Source organism: Pseudophryne corroboree, chromosome 3 (assembly GCF_028390025.1).
Source record: "Pseudophryne corroboree isolate aPseCor3 chromosome 3, aPseCor3.hap2, whole genome shotgun sequence".
In the NCBI taxonomy this organism is placed as follows: Eukaryota; Metazoa; Chordata; class Amphibia; order Anura; family Myobatrachidae; genus Pseudophryne; species Pseudophryne corroboree.
In genome coordinates, this window is record NC_086446.1 from 103,258,144 (window position 1) to 103,280,263 (window position 22,120).

General features: G+C 49.2%; 1 protein-coding gene across 3 annotated transcripts in view; it reads left to right on the forward strand.

Annotated features, from left to right (window-relative positions):
- Positions 1-22,120, forward strand: part of LOC135054894 (zinc finger protein 665-like) — a 95,194-nt gene that overhangs the window by 50,426 nt on the left and 22,648 nt on the right. The window contains exon 1 of one of the 3 annotated variants that reach the window (XM_063958351.1): positions 2,476-2,565. The exons of the other annotated variants lie outside the window; for them this stretch is intronic. The gene's annotated coding sequence lies outside the window, so the exon portion shown is untranslated. Of the gene's footprint in view, positions 1-2,475; positions 2,566-22,120 lie in introns of those variants that run through there. 3 annotated transcript variants of the gene reach the window in all.

The window sequence follows — 22,120 nt, forward strand, 5'->3', positions numbered from 1 at the left end:
CTCGGAGAATCCATCAGCGGGTTGATGATGTTTTGCCTCGGTTTGGGTTCAGAGTCTGACAGTGAAACCCCGAGCCGGACTCTAATCTCAAAGTTTGGTTGGGTCCGGTTCTCGGAGAACTCCGCTCATCTCTAGATACTATAATACATTGTAATTCTCTAGCAACTGGTATTGAGTTGTATTTTTTTACACAAAATGTATATTTCTTTCTGATGTGAGTGCATGGTGAACCGGTATAGTGTGGAGCTGTGGCGCTCGGAGCAAGTGCATTCACTGGGGTAAATTTATTAAGATGGGAGTTCTATTTGAGATGGGATGTTGGCCATAGCAACCAATCAGATTCTACTTCTCATTTATCTAGCACCTTCTAAATGATAGTACCTGGAATCTGGTTGGTTGCTATGGGCAACATCCCATCTTAAATAGAACTCCCATCTTAGTAAATTTACCCCACTGTATTTGCTACAGTTCAGTATCCATCAATAGGAAAATACATATGACCCCATTCTTTGTTCACTGTAATGCCGCTCACCACCACTCCCTGACCCCATACTTCACCCAGTGTAATTCCTCTTACTATCATACTCCACCTCCTCTCCAACACGCCACCCCTCTGATACACTAGTATGTGCCCCCCTGCACACTAGATAGGTCACCACATTACACTTTCTGCGCATTTTTAGTTTTCTGGCATTGGTGTCGCCCGACAAGGGGCGCAGTCACGGTTCACATGGGCATGGCACGCCCCCCTCTTTTTGTACGTTGTGCGGCTGATCAGAGCACAAGGAGGCGGAGTCAGCTGTACTCTTGTCTATGACTGTCCTGTGTCATGAATGCATAATTGCATGTTTGTGAATATTAAATTTAGAAGGCGGAATCCAGCAGAATAGTTGCTAGTTATGTAGTTATAGCTATCTCACTTACCTGTATATATTATATAGCAAACACCTATGTATTATATGTAGCACCCACCCACACACAGATGCATATAAGATATCGTCCTGTTGGCCACACCCCCTCCCCATAGACTCGCAGCATTATTCCATGAGAGGGCAAGGTTCTGATCGCGGGCTCGCAGCTTTAAAAAAATAAAAAAATAATTATATCCGTTTAGTTTCTCTTACGTCCTAGAGGATACTGGGGTCCACATAAGTACCATGGGGTATAGACTGGTCCACTAGGAGCCTTGGGCTCTTTAAGAAATCAATAGTGTGGGCTGGCTCCTCCCTCTATGCTCTTACTACCAGACTCAGTTTAGAAAATGTGCCAGAGGAGCCGGTCACGCTTGGGGAAGCTCCTGAAGAGTTTTCTGCATTTATTTTCTGTTTGTTTTCAGACAGGGCTGGTTGGCACCAGCCTGTCTGCTTCATGGGACTTAGGGGGGGGACGGCCCAACCTCCTGTAGGTTTAATGGATTGGTCCCGTTCCCCGCTGGCTGGACACTGAGCTCCTGAGGGTCCTATTCGCAAGCCCCACCACGGCGAGCGTACAGTCCCGCAGCACGCTGCCACCCCTAACAGAGCCAGAAGTAAGAAGAGTGGTGAGTAGGTGGCCGGCGTCCTGGGTAGCGGGTCGCCGGCTATAATGGCGGCATCAGTGTATGGAGAGCAGCACTGACATGCAGGCTGCGTCTCCAGGCTCAGTACAACATGCTGTATGTGTGTGTGTGTGTGTGTTTCCGCTGTGAGGGGCGAGCTGAGCTTTTTAAAATTACCCTACACTGACAAACAGCTTACAGGGGTTCTCTAACCGGGAAGACCGCGCGCTATTACGGGGGCGGGGCTTCGCTATGAGCGGATCCAGCAGCTTACCAGCGCCATTTTCCCTCTGCAGCTCACACTAACAGGATTTGCAGGGAAGCGCAGGGCCTCCACAAAGACTCCACGTTTCTTCAGCGGTTACAGGGGCTCACAGTAAGGGGATACTAAGCCCTATTAAGGAGCTTCGTTTGCGACCCCGCTGAGCTTGGCTTTAGCATAAAGGGCGCGGTGTGGCTGGCTCCATCTTCTGTGTCTCCCTGTGGGCTCTGTGTGGGTTAACTGTGCTTTCACCTCTACTGCGTGTGAGTGTGTGTGTCCCTTCACATTACCATGTCAAGGGAGTGTGTTTCCTGCACAGTAGAGTGTTTGTCTTCCTCGGGGGATTCACTCAGGGCCCGATTAACAATGGGGCGGATGGAGCTGCAGCTCCAGGCCCCCAATGAAAAATAGTCCCTCCGGATCTGCTGCAATTTGCCATCCGTTGCATGCAGCGCGACTACCTAAGCAACTCCTGTAACATCATGAACCTAGCCTATGGGGTAGCCGGTGCCAGTAGTGTCAGGCAGTACATGTCGAGTACCACCCGCCCTGCTGTCTGCCTCCGCTGGTGAACGGAATCCGACATGCTCGGATGCTGTGGCTAGCTATTTCCTCCTGAGGAGGAGTATCTAGGGCGGGCGCCCAACAGAGGGGGTCGTTGTCAGCCAGAGCAGCATACCTGCTGGGTGCTACTGCTTCCTGAAATGATGTGCTCCCAGCGTAGTGGAGGCTGGGCGTCTCTCCCTTCTGCCAGGAAGGTATCTCAGTGAGTATTTCTCTTCCTCTTATGCAATGATACAGCTGCTGTATGGTGCTGTGTCCCAGCATGGGACACAAGCACCACATTACTATGATGAATGGAATGTGTGGTGGAGAGAGTAGCAGCAACATCAGCTTCTTGGGGGAGTGCTAGCTGCGCTCTCGGAGGAAGCCATAGACACTGTGCATTGCAGTGTTATATCTTCCTGTAAATGCTGCCTGTCCCGTGTATGTACTAGGAGAGCCAGGTGCTCTCACTCTCCCTGTGCAGCTATATATAGTTGTAAAACCCCCACATGACTTCCCTGCCAGCAGAAGCTCCTGCATACCTCTCCAGGCCAGCTGCAGGATCCTTGTAGTGTAGGTTATGTTACTGGGTCCTAGTGCTGCTACTGGAAACGTTTGTGTGCTCATTTTTGTTAGAAGATTAACAAAACATACGTAGATGTTAATAAAGGCTGGTATTAGCCATATGGGTGTTAAAAATTTAGTTAGTGATGATTTTGCTTAAACTCCTTAAGGGAATATTTAAGCCCTTATTATGCATATTTTGCCACTAACTAGGGTGATAGGAGCCATGCTCATGTTGTCAGTGCCAACCGTAACTACCTCACCCCTGTACTGCCCCCTTACCCTTAACCCAGGGTGCCTGACACCTCATCCCTGTGCTGCCCACTCACCCCTGTGTCTAACACCTCATTCCTGTGCTGCCCCCTTACCCTCACCCCTGTGTTCGTCACCTCATCTCTGTACTGTCTTTTTACCCTCACCACTGTGCCTGACACATCACGCCTGTGCTCCCCTTTACCCTCACCATGTGTGCCTAGCACCTCACTCCTGTGTGCCTGACACATCACCCCTGTGCTTCCCCCTTACCCTCAGCCTGTGTGCCACGTTACATCACCCCTGTGCTACCCACTTACCCTCACCCTGTGTGCCCAATGTCTTACCCCTGTGCTGTCTCCTTTCCCTCCCCATGTGTGTCTGCCACCGCACCCCTGTGCTACCCCCTTACCCTCATCATATGTACTTGTGTCCTCTTACTGTGTGCTGCCTCCCCTGTGCAGGGTTCATTAGCTGTTAATTTTATTGGGTGTAATTTGGGGGTAGCATAGTGATATAGTGCTTGTATGTAGTGTGGGGATGTAGTTCACTGATATATGGATATGTAGTGTGGGTAGGTAGCATTGTGGTGTAGTGTAGGAAGGCAGTTGGGGAGGTATAGGCCCTCATTCCGAGTTGATCGCTCGCTAGCTACTTTTTGCAGCTGTGCAAATGCATAGTCGCCGCCCACGGCGGAGTGTATTTTCCCTTTGCAAGTGTGCAATTGCATGTGCAGCCGAGCGGTGCGAATACGTTTTTTGCAGTTTCTGAGTAGGTCTGAACTTACTCAACCCTTGCGATCACTTCAGCCTGTCCAGTCCCGGAATTGACTTTAGACACCCGCCCTGCAAACGCTTGGACACACCTGTGTTTTCCCTACCACTCCCAGAAAACGGTTAGTTGACACCCATAAACGCCCTCTTACTGTCAATCTCCTTGCGATCGGTTGTGCGAATGAATTCTTCGCTAGAAGCATTGCACAGCAACGATGCTGTTTGTACCCGTACGACGCGTGTGCGCATTGCGGTGCATACGCATGCGCAGTTTTGCGGTTTTCTTAACTGATCGCTGCACTGCGAAAATCGTCAGCGAGCGATCAACTCAGAATGACCGCATAGTGCGGAGACTTTAGGTGCATTCACAAGGTGAGATATTGACTATGCCCGATTTTGACTATGTGATTTCCCTTGAACTCCCCCGGAGCCCAGAAGCACTGATTTTTGACTATCTGTACTTTCGATTTTGACTATGTACGATTTTGACAATCATTTGTACACTATATAGTTAAGATTGACTTGCCTGTCTAGAGTCTATCTAGCCTTGCGATGGCAACTCCGCGGGAGTGCGCATTGGGATCGCAAGGTGGCTAACACCTTGCAATTTGCATTTACTTTCCGTGCGATTTTGACTATAGTCAAAATTGAAAGGAGAAATCTCACCGTGTGTACACACCTTTAGAGAGTAGGTAGCATAGTGATGTAGTTTGGGGAGTTAGATATAATGAAGGAATGCAATTTGGGGAAGTAGTGATATGGGGTAAGTTTTTATGAAGCAGTGATAAGAGTGGAGAAGTGAGCCAGGGAAGAAGTTGCCCATGGCAACCTATCAGCTGCTCTGTATGCAAATTATAAATATTACATCAATGCTGATTGGTTGCCATGGGCAACTTCTCCACTCTTTTCACTTGCTAGTACATATCCCCTCTTTCTCATACGTCCTAGAGGATGCTTCAAGAACCATGCGGTATAGACGGGATCCGCAGGAGATATGGGCACACTATAAGACTTTGAATGGGTGTGAACTGGCTCCTCCCTCTATGCCCCTCCTCCAGACGCCAGTTAGATTCTGTGCCCAGTGAGACTGGATGCACACTGAGGAGCTCTACTGAGTTTCTCAGAAAAAGACTTTGTTAGGTTTGTTATTTTCAGAGAGACCTGCTGGCTACAGGTTCCCTGCATCGTGGGACTGAGGGGAGAGAAGCAGACCTACTTCTGTGAGTTTCAAGGCTCTGCCTCTTAGGCTACTGGACACCATTAGCTCCAGAGGGTTTGAGCACTACAGTACGCCTAGCTGCTTGTTCCCGGAGCCGCGCCGTCGCCCCCTCACAAAGCCGGAAGATAGAAGCCGGGTGAGTATGAGAAGAACGGAAGACTTCAATAACGGCAGATGAGATGCCGCACTGCGCGCAATGCTCCCACACATTACACAGCACGCTAGGGCGCAGGGGGGGCGCCCTGGGTGGCATGAGACCTCAGATCAGACTGGCATGAGCGATAACAGTGCTCCGGGCACTAGTTAAGGGACCCCCGCCAGTATAATCATAAATTTGAGCGGGACTGAAGTGCGCCATGTAGTGGGCGGGGCTTAGCCGCATAGCTCTGACCAGCGCCATTTTCTCTCCTCAGAAGCTGCAGAGACCGCTGACCCTGTCCTCCACACTGCTGTACAAGTAGCAGGGTGAAAAAGGGGGCGGGGGGGGGGACACAAATAATTTGGTGCTGATTGATATATATAAAAAGCGCTAACAGGTCTGGGCAGTCACTTTACTGGCCTCAGTACCGGGATAGGCGCTGGGTGTGAGCTGGCAGAACTCTCTCTGTGTCCCTCTTGCAGGCTTTATTGTGGGTCTGTCTCCTATAGCCCCAGTGTGGTTGTGGGTGTCGGTACGTGTGTGTCGACATGTCTGAGGCTGAAGGCTCTTCCCAGGAGGAGGCTGGAGTGGGGACAGAAAATACTGTGAGTGGCGCTGTGTCGGCACCGCCGACGGATGATTGGGTAAATATATTGAGTATTTTAAATGCAAACGTGACTAAGTTGACTAAGAGATTCGATAAATCTGAGTTTAAGAACTAAACATGGAGAAAATACATGGAAGATGCTTTGTCACAGACCCAGACCCCTTCGTGGTCACAGATACGTGCATTTGCCCAGATAGTAGATACAGATACCGACACGGACTCTGATTCCAGTGTCGACTATAGTGATGCCAGATTACATCCAAAACTGGCTAAGAGTATTCAGTATATGATTGTGGCAATAAAAGACGTACTACATATCATTGAGGACCCTGCTGTCCCTGATACTAGGGTCTGTATGTATAAAGGAAAGAATCCTGAGGTTACGTTTCCTCCCTCTCATTAACTGAACGCGCTGTTTGAAAAGGCTTGGGAAAATCCTGACAAAAAGATTCAGTTTCCCAAAAGAATTCCAGTGGCATATCCGTTCCCCTCTGGGGACAGGGAAAGGTGGGAGTCAATCCCCACGGTAGACAAAGCTTTATCGCGTCTATCTAAAAAGGTGGCGCTTCCGTCCCCTGACACGGCAGCCCTAAAGGATCCTGCGGATCGTAAACAGGAACATACACTAAAATCCATTTATGTCACTACAGGGTCGCTACTCAGGCCTGCCGTTGCGGCAGGATGGGTGAGTAGCGCTATTGAAAAGTGGGCAGATAACTTGTCATCTGAGGTAGATTCCCTAGACAGAGATATTTTACTGTTGACTCTGGATCACATCAGGGACGCTGCAGCATATTTAAAAGAAGCCGTAAGGGATATTGGCCTTTTGGGTTCAAATCGGCCTTGCCAGCTTCTCTTCCAGAAAGGGAGATAGTAAGAATTGCGATATTAAAGTTGTGTCAAAATCAAGTGATTGTCACGGTACCCCCGTCTCAACAAGTGGAAGGTTTTTATTCGAGTCTGTTCGTGGTCCCGAAGCCGGATGTCTCAGTCAGACCGATTCTGAACCTAAAATCCCTCAATTGCTTTTTAAAGAAATTCAAGTTCAAGATGGAGTCTCTACGAGCAGTGATCTCGTCTGGAGGAGGGGGATTTTATAGTGTATATCCTCCACATCAGGCTTACCTGAGGTTTGCTGTGCAGGATTGTCATTACCAATTTCAGACGTTGCTATTTGGTCTGTCCACGGCTCCGAGGATTTTCACCAAAGTAATGGCGGAAATGATGGTTCTCCTGCACAAGCAGGGAATCCCAATTATCCCGTACTTGGACGATCTCCTCATAAAGGCGAGGTCCAAGGAGCAATTGTTAAAGAATGTTGCCCGTTCACTGACGATTCTGCAACAACACGGTTGGCTCCTAAATTTGCCAAAATCACAGTTGGATCCTGGGTATGATTCTGGATACAGAATTGCAGAGTTTTTCTTCCAGTGGAAAAAGTTCTGGAAATACAGAACATGGTAAAACAGATTCTGGAACCGGCAAAGGTGTCAGTTCTTCACTGCACTCGGTTGCTGGGGAAGATGGTGGCGGCCTATGAGGCCATTCCGTATGGCAGGTTCCATGCCAGGGTGTTTCAGTGGAACCTGCTGGACCAGTGGTCCGGGTCTCACCTGGACATGCACCGGAAAATAATTCTATCTCCCAAGACCAGAATTTCCCTTCTGTGGTGGTTGCACAGTTCTCACCTTCCGGAGGGACGCAGGTTCGGGATTCAGGATTGGATCCTGGTAACCACAGATGCAAGCCTCCGAGGCTGGGGAGCAGTCACACAGGGAAGAAACTTTCAGGGAAAGTGGTCAAGCCAGGAAGCTTGTCTACACATAAACATTCTGGAATTAAGGGCCATCTACAACGGCATACTGCAAGCAGAACATCTTCTTCGAGGTCTGCCGGTTCTGATTCAGTCAGACAACGTGACAGCAGTGGCGTACATAAACCGCCAAGGCGGAACAAAGAGCAGAGTGGCGATGGCCGAGGCCATGAAGATTCTTCGCTGGGCGGAAAGACATGCCAGCGCTCTTGTCAGCAGTCTTCATTCCAGGAGTGGACAACTAGGAAGCAGACTTCCTCAGCAGGCACGATCTCCATCCAGGAGAGTGGGGTCTTCATCAAGAGGTCTTTGCAGAATTGACAAGTCGTTGGGGAGTTCCTCAAGTGGACATGATGGCGTCCCGCCTCAACAAGAAACTTCAGAGATATTGTTCCCGGTCAAGGGACCCCCAAGCGATAGCGGTGGACCCCCTAGTGACACCATGGGTGTTTCAGTCGGTTATGTGTTCCCTCCACTTCCACTCATTCCGAAGGTGATAAAAATTATAAGAAGAACAAGGAGCCAGTCACCGCTAGGGGAGCTCTACAGAGTTCTCTTAGAAAAAGGTTTTTTTCTTTATTTTTTCAGAGTTTGTTATTTTACAGGGAGGCTGCTGGCGAGGAACTGATGGGGGTGGGGGGGAGGAGTGTCCGCCCTACGGGGTCTTGAGCCACTGCCCCCGCTGACTGGACATTGAGGTCCAGAGGGGTCCGATCGCACCCTGCCATAGGGGAACGCTCGGCCCGGCAGCCAGCCACCACCCCCAAAGGGAGCTGAAGTGAGGCGAGTGAGTCACTGTCCCTCCTTGTAAGCGGGGGGACAGTGTGAAGAAGGCGGCTAGAGGGTAGGAGCGCGGTTAAAGACCTGGAAGGCTCAGCGGTACTGTGGTGCGGCGCTGGGAGGGGCGTCCTGGGCCAGCTCCGGTCCCTCCACTGACCACAACAAGCCTGTTGGGGTCTGCGGATCCAGGCCAAAATCCTCCGGCCAGTATAATCAGTATAATCTTTCAAGGAGCGGGAAGACAGCGCCATTGAGGGGGCGGAGCTTCTCCTCAGAGCGGACCCAGCAGCGTTCAGCGCCATTTTCCTGCCTGCAGCTCACTGCCAGTGATTACACCGGTCCCTCCAGAGCGACTCCAGCTATCTTTACGGTACCAGGGGGTTGTAGAAGGGAGGGGAGGCTGTGTGAAGACTGTGTCACCTATTAAGGGACACAGTCAGCGCGGGTTTAGGGTCTCCCTATACTCTAATAGCGCTGTGTGTGGGTTGGCTCCAATCTCTGTCTCTCTCTGCCATTCTTGGGGGGGAAACTGCCAGTACTCTGTGTGTTTGTGGGGTGTTTGGGTGTGTGACAACATGTCTAGGGACACTGTTTCATATGCTGCAGAGGATTTGTCTTCCCAGGAAGACTCCATTCCATGTAATCAGGATTGCACTGTTTTAGCACAAATCCCAGCTAGAGAGCCTGAATGGTTAGTCTCTCTGAGGGGGACTATTTCTCAGATTTCTGATAGAGTTGCTAGGACTGAGCATGCCACTCGGGTCCTTTATGGTTGTATGGTCTGATACTGCCTCCTCGGGGTCCCCTGCGGTACATTCTCACAAATGTGCACTTGCAATTATGCGGGACACTGACACCGAATCTGACGCTGCAGACGGTGACGGGGATGTGTTAAGGGGGTCAGCATCACTTGCCAAATGGGTGCAGTTGATGATTGAGGCTGTTAGGGATGTTTTACACATTTTGGACACAGCTCCGGAACAGGTGGAGGAGGCCTTTGTTACAGATGCTAAGAAGCCCCCCTCAACTTCCCGGCATCCAAAGAATTAAATGCTATCTTTGAAAAGTCATGGGAAACTCTGGAAAATAAATTCCAGATTCCCAAGAGAGTCTTGGTTGCTTTTTCATTCCCTGAGGAAGATAGAAAGAAATGGGAGTCCCCACCAATAGTCGACGCCTCTGTCTCCAGGCTGTCCAAACAGGTGGTGTTACCAGTTCCGGGATCTACCGCGTTAAAGGACCCGGCAGATCGCAAGGTGGATGCTACGCTGAAATCCATTTACACGGCTTCAGGGGCTATATTGCGGTCTACTATAGACTGTGCTTGGAATGCTAAAGCTATTGCCAGGTGGTCAATCACTCTGCAGGAGGAATCGACTACGCTGAATAAAGGTTGATTTATTTTTACGTAATATTCAGGATTCTGCAGGGTTCCTGGTGGATTCCACGAAGGACCTGAGTTCCATGGCTGCGGGGATCTCCTCCATGTCCGTCTCGGCTCGCAGGGGTCTCTGGCTGCGCAACTGGTCTGCGGACGCGGAATCCATGAAGTGTGTGGAGGGCCTACCATACAAAGGTCAGGCTCTCTTTGGGGAGGCGCTGGATGCGTGGATTGCCACGGCTACCGCGGGTAAGTCTCCTTTTCTCCCCTCCACTGCACCGGCTATGAAGAAGCCTTTTTCATCAGCCACGTCACAGTTCTTTCGGCCCGCGAGGTCTAGAAAGAACAAGCCTTCGACCACCTTCTTCAGAGGTGGTCGTGCCAAGGGAAAGAAACCTGCTCCCGCAGGTTCCCAGAGCCAGAAGCCCGCTTCTGATACCCCTAAGTCCTCCGCTTGACAGTGGACAGTTAGGCCTGGAGGAGGGTGAGGTGGGGGCAAGACTCCGGCAGTTCAGCCACGTCTGGGTGTCGTCGGTTCTGGACCCCTGGGTCCTGGATATAGTGTCCAGAGGGTACAGACTGGAGTTTCAAGATTCCCCGCCTCACCGTTTCTTCAAGTTAGGCTAGGCAGACAGGACGATTCTTCTGGAGGCCATCAGAAAATTGGTGGTGTCAGAGGTCATTGTTCCGGTCCCACTTCAGCAGTGGAACAAGGGTTATTATTCAAACCTTTTTGTGGTACCAAAACCGGATGGTTCTGTACGGCCTATTCTAAACTTAGTGTTTGAACCCTTATCTCAGGGAGTTAAAATTCAAGATGGAATCTCTAAGAGCTGTTATCCCAGGACTGTCGGAGGGGGAGTTCCTGGTGTCTCTGGACATCAAGGATGCTTACCCCCACATTCCCATTTGGGCGCCGCATCACGCATATCTCAGGTTTGCGCTGTTGGACGACCACCATCAGTTCCAGGCGCTGCCGTTTGGCCTCACCACAGCACCGAGGATCTACACCAAGGTGATGGCGGAGATGATGGTTCTCCTCTGCAAAGGGGGTGAACATAATTCCATATCTGGACGATCTCCTGATCAAGGTGTCGTCCAGGGAGAGGTTGTTGCGGTCCATCACGCTCACGACGCAGCTGCTCAGGAAGCACGGTTGGATCCTGAACCTTCCGATGTCTTGTATGGAGCCGACAAGGCCGCTGTTTTTCCTGGGAATGATCCTCGACACGGAAGTGCAGAGGGTATTTCTCCCGGTGGCGAAAGCGTTGGTAATTCAAACAATGGTCCGGGATGTCCTAAAGACTACCCGGGTTCTGTTCATCAATGCATGCGCCTTCTGGGGAAGATGGTTGCCGCCTACGAGGCTCTGCAGTACGGCAGGTTTCATGCTCGACCTTTTCAGCTGGACCTCTTGGACCAGTGGCCGGGCTCTCACCTACACATGCACAAGAGGATATGCCTGTCTCTGAAAGCCAGGATTTCACTCCTTTGGTGGCTGCAACTTCCGCACCTTCTGGAAGGGCAAAGGTTCGGAATTCAGGACTGGATCCTTTTAACCACAGATGCAAGTCTAAGAGGTTGGGGGGCAGTCGCTCTGGGGGAAACCTTTCATGGACGATGGTTGGATCAAGAATTGCTTCTACCAATAAACATCCTGGAACTCAGGGCCGTGTACAACGCCCTTCGGCAAGCAGCACACCTTCTACAGGATCTGGCTGTTCAGGTGCAGTCGGACAACGTGACCAGTGGCCTTCATAAACTGACAAGGCGGAACGAAGAGCAGGGCTACCATGTCAGAGGTATCAAAAATCCTCCTCTGGGCAGAAAGGCACGCGGTGGTGATGTCCGCAATCTTCATTCCGGGTGTAGACAACTGGGAAGCAGACTTCCTCAGCAGACACGATCTCCATCCAGGAGAGTGGGGCCTCCATCCGGAGGTGTTAGAGGAGGTAACCGGTTGGTGGGGGTTCCTCACATAGACATGATGGCCTCCCGCCTCAACAAGAAGCTGCGGAGGTACTGTTCCAGGTTGAGAAACCCACAGGCAGTGGCGGTGGACGCACTGGTAACACCGTGGGTGTTCATGTCAGCGTATGTGTTCCCTCCACTTCCTCTGATACCAAAAGTTCTTCAACTGGTAAGAAGAACAAAGGTTCTGGCAATTCTCATTGCTCCGGTCTGGCCAAGGAGGGCTTGGTATGCGGATCTGCTGGATCTTCTGTTAGAAGATCCAAGGCCCTTACCTCTTCGGGAGGATCTGCTACTGCAGGGGCCGTTCGCTTATCAAGACTTACCATAGCTACGTTTGACGCCAGATATTAGCTCGGAAAGGTATCCCGAGTGAGGTTATTCCTACCCTGATACAGGCTAGAAAGGGGGTAATGTCTAAACATTACCATCGTATTTGGAAAAAATATGTTTCTTGGTGTGAATCCAAAAAAAATTCTGCGGTGGAGTTTCAACTTGGACGTTTGCTCCTTTTCCTGCAAGCAGGTGTGGATATGGGCCTGAGATTTGGTTCCATCAAGGTCCAAATCTCTGCTTTGTCCATCTTCTTCCAAAAACAATTGGCTGTCCTCCCTGAGGTTCAGACCTTTTTGAAAGGGGTTCTACACATCCAGCCTCCCTTTGTGGCGTCGACGGCTCCCTGTGATCTGGACATGGTGCTGCAGTTCCTGCAGTCTGCTTGGTTTGAGCCTCTGCTGGAGGCTGACATCAAGTTTCTCAAGTGGAAGGGGGTCCCTTTGTTGGCTTAGCTTCTGCTCGACGCGTGTCGTAATTGGGGGCTTTATCTTGTAAAAGTCCCTATCTGATCTTCCATGAAGATAGGGCGGAACTTAGTACTCGTCCACAGTTCCTGCCTAAGGTTGTATCGGCTTTCCATATCAACCAGCCTATTGTGGTGCCAGTGGCTACTGACTCCTCAAATGCTTCAAAGGCCTTGGATGTTGTGAGGGCTTTGAAGATTTATGTGAAGAGGACAGCTCGTCATCGAAAGACTGACTCCTTGTTTGTCCTCTATGATCCCAAGAAAATTGGGTGTCCTGCTTCTAAGCAGTCGATTTCACGCTGGATCATGTTCACCATCCAGCATGCATATTCTACGGCAGGATTGCCATGTCCAAAATCTGTAAAGGCCCATTCTACTCGTAAAGTGGGCTCTTCCTGGGTGGCTGCCCGGGGTGTCTCGGCTGTACAACTTTGCCGAGCTGCTACTTGGTCTGGGTTGAACACGTTTGCCAAGTTTTACAAGTTCGATACTTTGGCCTCTGATGACCTCAAGTTTGGTCAAGCAGTGTTGCAGGAGCCTCCGTGCTCTCCCTCCCGTACTGGGAGCTTTGATACATCCCCATGGTACTAATATGGACCCCAGCATCCTCTAGGACGTAAGAGAAAATAGGATTTGAATTACCTGAATGGTAAATCCTTTTCTCGTAGTCCGTAGTGGATGCTGGGCGCCCGCCCAGCGCTTCGTTTTCCTGCATTGGTTTTTATTACACTGCTCAAAAAAATAAAGGGAACACTAAAATAACACATCCTAGATCTGAATGAATGAAATATTCTTATTAAATACTTTGTTCTTTACATAGTTGAATGTGCTGACAACAAAATCACACACAAATTATCAATGGAAATCAAATTTATTAACCCATGGAGGTCTGGATTTGGAGTCACCCTCAAAATTAAAGTGGAAAAACACTACAGGCTGATCCAACTTTGATGTAATGTCCTTAAAACAAGTCAAAATGAGGCTCAGTAGTGTGTGTGGCCTCCACGTGCCTGTTTGACCTCCCTACAACCCACACAAGTGGCTCAGGTAGTGCAGCTCATCCAGGATGGCACATCAATGCAAGCTGTGGCAAGAAGGTTTGCTGTGTCTGTCAGCGTAGTGTCCAGAGCATGGAGTCGCTACCAGGAGACAGGCCAGTACATCAAGAGACGTGGAGGAGGCCGTAGGAGGGCAACAACCCAGCAGCAGGACCGCTACCTCCGCCTTTGTGCAAGGAGGAATAGGAGGAGTACTGCTAGAGCCCTGCAAAATGACCTCCAGCAAGCCACAAATGTGCATGTGTCTACTCAAACGATCAGAAACAGACTCCATGAGGGTGGTATGAGGGCCCGACGTCCACAGGTGGGGGTTGTGCTTACAGCCCAACACTGTGCAGGACGTTTGGCACTTGCCAGAGAACACCAAGATTGGCAAATTCGCCACTGGCGCCCTGTGCTCTTCACAGATGAAAGCAGGTTCTCACTGAGCACATGTGACAGACGTGACAGAGTCTGGAGACGCCAAGGAGAACCTTCTGCTGCCTGCAACATCCTCCAGCATGACCGGTTTGGCAGTGGGTCAGTAATGGTGTGGGGTGGCATTTCTTTGGAAGGCCACACAGCCCTCCATGAGCTCGCCAGAGGTAGCCTGACTGCCATTAGGTACTGAGATGAGATCCTCAGACCCCTTGCCATATGCTGGTGAGGTTGGCCCTGGGTTCCTCCTAATGCAAGACAATGCTAGACCTCATGTGGCTTGAGTGTGTCAGCAGTTCCTGCAAGACGAAGGTATTGATGTTATGGACTGGCCCGCCCGTTCCCCAGACCTGAATCCAATTGAACACATCTGGGACATCATGTCTCGCTCCATCCACCGCCACGTTGCACCACAGACTGTCCAGGAGTTGGCGGATGCTTTAGTCCAGGTCTGGGAGGAGATCCCTCAGGAGACCAACCGCCACCTCATCAGGAGCATGCCCAGGCGTTGTAGGGAGGTCATACAGGAACGTGGAGGCCACAGACACTACTGAGCCTCATTTTGACTTGTTTTAAGGACATTACATCAAAGTTGGATCAGCCTGTAGAGTGTTTTTCCACTTTAATTTCGAGTGTGACTCCAAATCCAGACCTCCATGGGTTAATAAATTTGATTTCCTTTGATAATTTTTGTGTGATTTTGTTGTCAGCACATTCAACTATGTAAAGAACAAAGTATTTAATAAGAATATTTAATTCATTCAGATCTAGGATGTGTTATTTTAGTGTTCCCTTTATTTTTTTGAGCAGTGTAGTTCAGTACTGCCTTGTTCCTAGGTAAGTACTGCGTTATTTACTGTTTCAGTACTGTTTCAGCTGTTGCTGAGTGGTTACGGTATGTTGGCCGGATTTGCCTGTTGTGTGAGCTGGTATGATTCTCGCCAGTATCTGTAATTTCTTCTCTCGAAGTATGTCGTCTCCACGGGCACAGTTTCTAGACTGAGTCTGGTAGGAGGGGCATAGAGTGAGGAGCCAGCCCACACTATTAAACTCTTAAAGTGCCAGTGGCTCCTGGTGGACCCATCTATACCCCCACGGTACTAATATGGACCCCAGCATCCTCTACGGACTACAAGAAAAGGATTTACTGTTCAGGCAATTAGAATCCTATTTCCCTCTTGGTTGTGTGTGCTGGTTCGAATCGCACCACTGTTCTTTTAAGTCCTTCTCTAAAAGTATGTCAGTCTCCTCGGACACAGTTTCTAGACTGAGTCTTGTAGGAGGGACGTAGAAGGAGGAGCCAATGCACACTATTGATTTCTTAAAGTGCCCAAGGCTCCTACTGGACCCGCCTATACCCCATGGTACTAATGTGGTCCCCAGTATCCTCTACGGACTATGAGAAAAGGATTTATATTTTGCATACTGGTTTAGTCATTGTGCAGTTATTGCCAGACTAATATGGATAAGTGAATACAATATGGAAGCTGACCGATCGAGAATATAATTGTAGCTTTGCTTTAACAAGGCTGGGTAAACACTTGAACCATGGCCCGGCATCCCGAATGGGTTGACCAATCCAATGATTTGGCAAATTGTGCATACACACCTACGAATCCGCAGCCCCACTTGCCTGGACACAGGAACCAGTAGTGACGTCATTGTTGGTGGTTCTTTGCGGCCGGCATATGCATTGGTTGGCGGGACACCCATACAGATGTAATGATATAGCTGCAGAATATATTGGCCTCTGCTGTGCTGTACAGCCGACGTGATACTAGTGCCGCTGGCTCTGGGTGCACTCAGCGAATCAGATTGTCTCCCTTTCATTACAGTGTGGTGGCTGCAAGGGGCTCTCAGTCTGCACATCATTGTGATCAGGGAAGCTCTAAGGCAGGGGTGGCCAAACAGTCGACCACTGTGTAGAGAGCGCAGCGCACGCTTTTCCTGCCTGCCGCCTTGCCCCTCAGTCTGGTCTCCGGCAGTGACGGCGAAGTGTATAGCTAGCTCGCGGACCGGCGCCTGATTTGAGATATTCATGCTGCCGTCACCACCGGAGACCAGACTGAGAGGTAGGGCGGCAGGCAGGAGAAGCGCGCGCTGTGCTCTCTACACAGTGGTGAACGGCACTGTGGGGGCATATCTAGCACTGAGGGCACATGGCACTGCGGGAGCATATCTGGCACTGTGGGCACATGGCACTGTGTGGTCATATGTGGCACTGTGGGGGCATATCTGGCACTGTGGGGGCATATCTGTATCTGGCACTGTGGGGTCATATCTGGCACTGTGGGCACATGGCACTGTGGGGTCATATCTGGCACTGTGGGCACATGGCACTGTGGGGGTATATCTGTATCTGTCACTGTGGGGTCGTATCTGGCACTGTGGGAGCATATCTGGCACATTAAGGCTACGGACCCTTTTTTTTTTTTGTTATACCACGCCCACTTTTTTGTTATGCCACGCCCCTTTTTTGGGGCGCGCGCTGTTATCCCACCTAGGTAGATCACAATAGCTTTTCAGCTTTAAAAGTAGATCGCCGACTCAAAGTCTGGCCACCCCTGCTCTAAGGGGTCTAATTACTAAGCCTTGGATGGAGATAGGGTGGATGGAGATAAAGTCCCAGCCAATCAGCATCCAACTGCCATTTCATAGATTGTTTTTGAAAAATGTTAGTTAGGAGCTGGTTAGCTGGTGCTTTTATCTCCGTCCACTTTATCTCCATCCAAGGCTTAGTAAATAGCAAGATCAGGATAATCTCCTGAGACTAAAGCTGGGTACACACTGGTGTATGACAGCGCAATGTATCGTTACAGCATGCATGTAACTGCATGCTGTCGTTCATTACATCGTGCCATCTGACGTACAACACATCAGATAGGAAGTTGTGATAAATAACACTATATGTCGCGCCTAATATATCCTTCTGATCCACGTCAAAGCGATATATCGTACAATGTATTTCTTAGTGTGTTCCCAGCCTAAGAGCTTTCCTGCTCACCACAGTGATGTACAGAGATTGAAAGAGACTGACAAGTCACTTTGAGTCCCGCTTGGCTGCATGTCATACATGTCACTGCTGCCTTGGTGACTATGAATAGCTGCACAACACACTCCACCACCACTGGTTGTGTATAAAATCTGTGTCTCCAGCTGCCCCACCTCACCACTAGAACTGTCTGTCACTGTCTACAGTTTTGTATATATGTGGGGTTTCTGCACACTGGGTGCCCCATCAGCTGACTCGAGCAGATGGAGGCTTGGGTGACTTGTTGCTGCAAAATGCTGACCAGGTTTGATGGCGGTCACTCAAACTTTGTCTAGGATATCATCAGTGGCGATGAATCCTGGACTACAGTTTCAACCCCGAGACCAAACAGTCGGACCAGTACACCCCAGTTGTAGGTTTGCTGCCACAGAAGTTCTGATGTGAGCGCAGTGTGGGCAAGCAGGTGGTGGCTGATTTTGTGGCCAAGAAGCCATTTTCCAGGCACTGTCCAAGATATCACGCTTATAATGCCCTTCTTCATCATGTCAATGCACCTGCCCACAAGTCCAGGATAGTGGTGGATTTTCTGGCCCATGAATGCATCCAGGAGCTTTGTCATCTGCCATACAGTCCTGGCCCCATGCGACTTCTTTGTGTTCGCCCATTTCAAGCGCAAGATTGGTGGGGTTCATTTTAAGTCACCGGAAGCTGCAGTGGAGACCTTCATCCAGCATGTAGAAGACATGCCTTCTTCAGACTGGTCCAGCTGCTTCACCAAGTGGTTTGAGTGCATGCAACTTTGCATAGACTTACTCCTCTGGCAAATACTTTGGAAAAATGTCATGTTCACTTTTTTTGTAAATATAATACCTTTTGTGCATCTGGAAATTTATAGCACGCCCTCATATTTCTAGATATTTAAACCTCTCTCTCCCCCCTCCCAATATGTTTCTCTATTCACCTCCCCTTGTGTGCCTCTGCCTGTCCCCCATCTGTCCCTCTGCCCACCCAACCCTTGTGAGCAACTTCCACCTTCCTAGCTGTGTCTCTCTGCTTGGGGGGGCTATTTTTTTCTTACTGGACCCCACAAATTCTGTTGGCAATTCTTCCTGTACCCAACACATCCCTGTAAAAATCTGAAAATAATAACAAATATCAACATACTGTATATTTAAAATCTTGTTTGGTGTGCCATGAGTTGAAGAAGGTTGAAAATCACTGGCTTATTGGGTGGTATGACCGTTTATACTGGATCACCCAAGATCCTCTTTTCATTATTTGTTGTTCACTAAATGTTAAACCTGTCGGAATGTCCTTTTTCCTGCATTAAATTGACCACGGTCTCAGTGTCTCCCTAAAAGAAAGCAGCGTGGAAACATCGCCCAGCTGCCTGCAGCCTTCTCATTCCAAAATAATGATTTTCTTGGAATGTAGGATTTATGAAATTTTTATTAAATGAGGTGATCAAGAAATTAACCAATAGTCCCCATATTACCCTACAAAATGTGACAATTGTTAGACTTATTTTATTTATAATGCACCGGTATATTACGTTGCACTGTATATGAGGAGGTTTTTACACAAACAGATGGCATACATTGCCACAAAATAGAAGGGAAAACTGCTCTGCTTAAACAAACGTGCGCCAGGAGGTGCAGACAACCACTGATACATAGAGTGAGGCAGTAACCAGTGTAGCTGGTAATGGAGACGCATGTACCTGGATATAGGTGCTGTGCTATTCCTGGCTCTAAATACATGATTATTACAGGTACAGAGCTAGTTCCTGGCATTGAGCAAGTCATGACTACAAGCATTGCCCTCTTGTGCTGATGACCTCTGGACTTGATTATCCAGGATTGCAGTAGAACACGGGGTGATTCAGACCTGATTGATGTGCTGCAAATTTTGCTGTCCTGCGATCAGATAGTCGCCGCCCAGGGGGAGTGTAAAATTGTCCCGTGCAAGTGTGCGATCGCATATGTACGCCGTGCGAAAATGTGCCTCAGTCAGTGGACAGCTGCAAATCAGTTCGCAACTCACCATTGAATGGTTTTTCCTACTCCAACTGTGCGAAAAAAGAACAGGTTGATCGGGGGCCGGAGATGACATCAGACACCCTCCCAGATTACGCTTGGGAACGCCTGCGTTTTCCGTGACATTCCCAGTAAACAGTCAGTTACCACCTATAAACAGCCTCTTCCTGTCAATCACCTTGCGAACGCCCGTGAGATCAAAATTTTCGCACACCATCCTGTCGCTGTTTGGCAACACACGTGTGCATTGCAGTGCATACGCAGTCAATCGATAATTGCCCGCTGAGCGAAAAACACACAGCAATAATCAGGTCTGAAACTGGCCCACAGAACTAAAGCAGTTGGATGATGATTTTCTCGCTGTTACAGGATGTTCTGTAAATTCCTCTTATTTAGCATACGGTATAATTTACTCTGCAATTCCCCTACTCAAATAGTTCCTTATGTTAGCTATTCTAACTTAAAATAAAGATGGAGTATACAGTCAGTTTTCACACTACTTTAATTGGGCGCCTGTTTCTTTTTACTATTAAAAAAACAAAAACTCAACCGAAAACTTGACCCTAATTTAAAAAGCTAAAAATAAGACCCTAAGGGGTCTATGTACTAAGCCTTTGAAAGAGATAAATTGGAAGGAGATAAAGTACCAGCCAATCAGCTCATAACTTCCATGTTACGGCCTTTGTTTGGGGAAAAAAGGACAGTTAGAAGCTGACTTATTGATACTTTATCTCCATTCACTTAATCTCTATCTAAGGCTTAAACATAGACCCCTAGCACATTTTACTGATTAAATAGTGTTCCTGATAGATCTAGGCTCTTTGGCTACACAGGTATTAATGAGACACACTTATGGGCCCTACACATTTGGCGAGGTGCCCGACGGCCGATACGGGCGACCCGGCGGCGGGGGGGCAGTGACGGGGGGAGTGAAGTTTCTTCACTCCCCCCGTCACCCGGCTCCATAGGCGTGCAGGCAAATATGGACGATCTCGTCCATATTGGCCTGCATGTACAGCCGACGTGTCACCAGCGATGAACGAGCGCGGGGCCGCGCATCGTTCATCGCTGGTGACTCCACTCTGCACGATATGAACGTTATCTCGTTAATGAACGAGATCGTTCATATCGTGCAGTGATATCGGCATGTGTGTAGGGCCTAAAAAAGGCATTAGTAACAGAAAAAAGTCTATTGAGAAAATGATTCATATATCTTAGCCTTAGCATAATACACAGGTTCTCAAACTCGGTCCTCAGGACCCCACACGGTGCATGTTTTGCAGGTCTCCTCACAGAATCACAAGTGGAATAATTAGCTCCACCTGCGGACCTTTTTAAAATGTGTCAGTGAGTAATTAATACACCTGTGCACCTGCTGGGTTACCTGCAAAACATGCACTGTGTGGGGTCCTGAGGACCGAGTTTGAGAACCACTGGCATAATATTTAGTCTGTTTATACCAGAGAAACCCATCACTTGCTTCTGTGTCTGGAATAAGGTTGGTCTTCTTAATGTGGACAGGTTTTGGGGGTTATTTAGGTTTGTTTAAAAATAAAGCAGACAGTAATTACTATGCGCAGAAACAATATAACCCACCCAAATCTAACTCTCTCTGCACATGTTACATCTGCCCCACTTGCAGTGCAACATTTTTGCCCAATTGCTAACTTTCTGCAGTGGGGTACACTGTGTTCCACAGGGAAAACAATGGGTGTACAGTGGATCTTGATCCAGAGAGGCACCAACATGCTAAAGCTTTAGGCTGTCCCAGGATGCATTGTGGGTCCTCCTCTATAACCCCGCCTCCAGGCACTGTGAGCTCAGTTTCGAGTTGGTACCTGTAGAAGCAGTTCACTAACAGGAGGGCTGCGCTGGGCAGCCCTGAAGAAAAGCTTTTTCAGAAGACTTCAAGGGACGCAGCACTGATATGTCAGGGTGATATTCAGCGCTGCGACTCCGTCACCTCCCAACCGGCATTGCATACTCCCGCGGCCTGTTCCCGGGTACTTGCGGCAGAGACACTACGGCTCTAGACACGCGGTTGCAGACGCTCTCCTGGTTCGCGTGGCTGCTACGGGGAGAAGGTACCCCAGGCGGGACCTGCCATTAAATTGCGTTCCGATCGCATGTCTAGGGAGACAGACTGCGACTCTGGCATGGACACTGTCACCGAGCAGGGACCCCACTATATCCACCAGGTCATAGGATTACAGGTCGGGTGTACTAACGCCCCTGTTAATAAGGCTCCGTAGTACCAGCGCTGAGGCCCAGCATAGGGGAGGCGGCACTTGACCTGTAGCTCCTCCCCGGCCCAGGGCACCATCTACTGCAGATTTTCCCATCCTGGAGCGTCCTCACACTCTACCTCACTCCCTGACTGAGACGCTGGGCGCCATCTTAGAGCATAGCTACAACTGGACTCTGGGACTGCAGGGCAAGGTCTCCCTTGTAAAGCCGCCTGTATACAGCGCTTTGATTTTACAAACACTTGAGTATTCTACATGTCTATATAGACAGCGTTAGTTAAGAAAAAGTGTACCAATTACAGGATATATTGTACGAGTATTCTGATATATACCTCCCAGTTTTCCGGTCTAGGACGGTGCTGTATGTATATATATAAGTTGTAACACTGTAGGGGTGCAAGGTGCCTTTTCCTGGGGAATATGGCAGCACGCAGCAGCTGAGGAACAACACAAGTCCAGTTTCTGGTACAACTGACCCCGGCCAGTTTTATTGAAACAGAAAATAAAACAAACCCCAAAATAAAAATACCTTGCCTATCCGGCACTAACTAAACATAAGACGTTCCTAACTGTCACTAAACAAAACACAGAGTTCTTCAGTACATACTGTATAGCTTACTTGCATCAGAAAGCGTGTCTCTCACACACAGATCCTGCAGCCTTCCCAGGCAGTCTGCCCATACTAATCAGGTTAGAAGCACTATATCACTCTTACACAGCTGAAA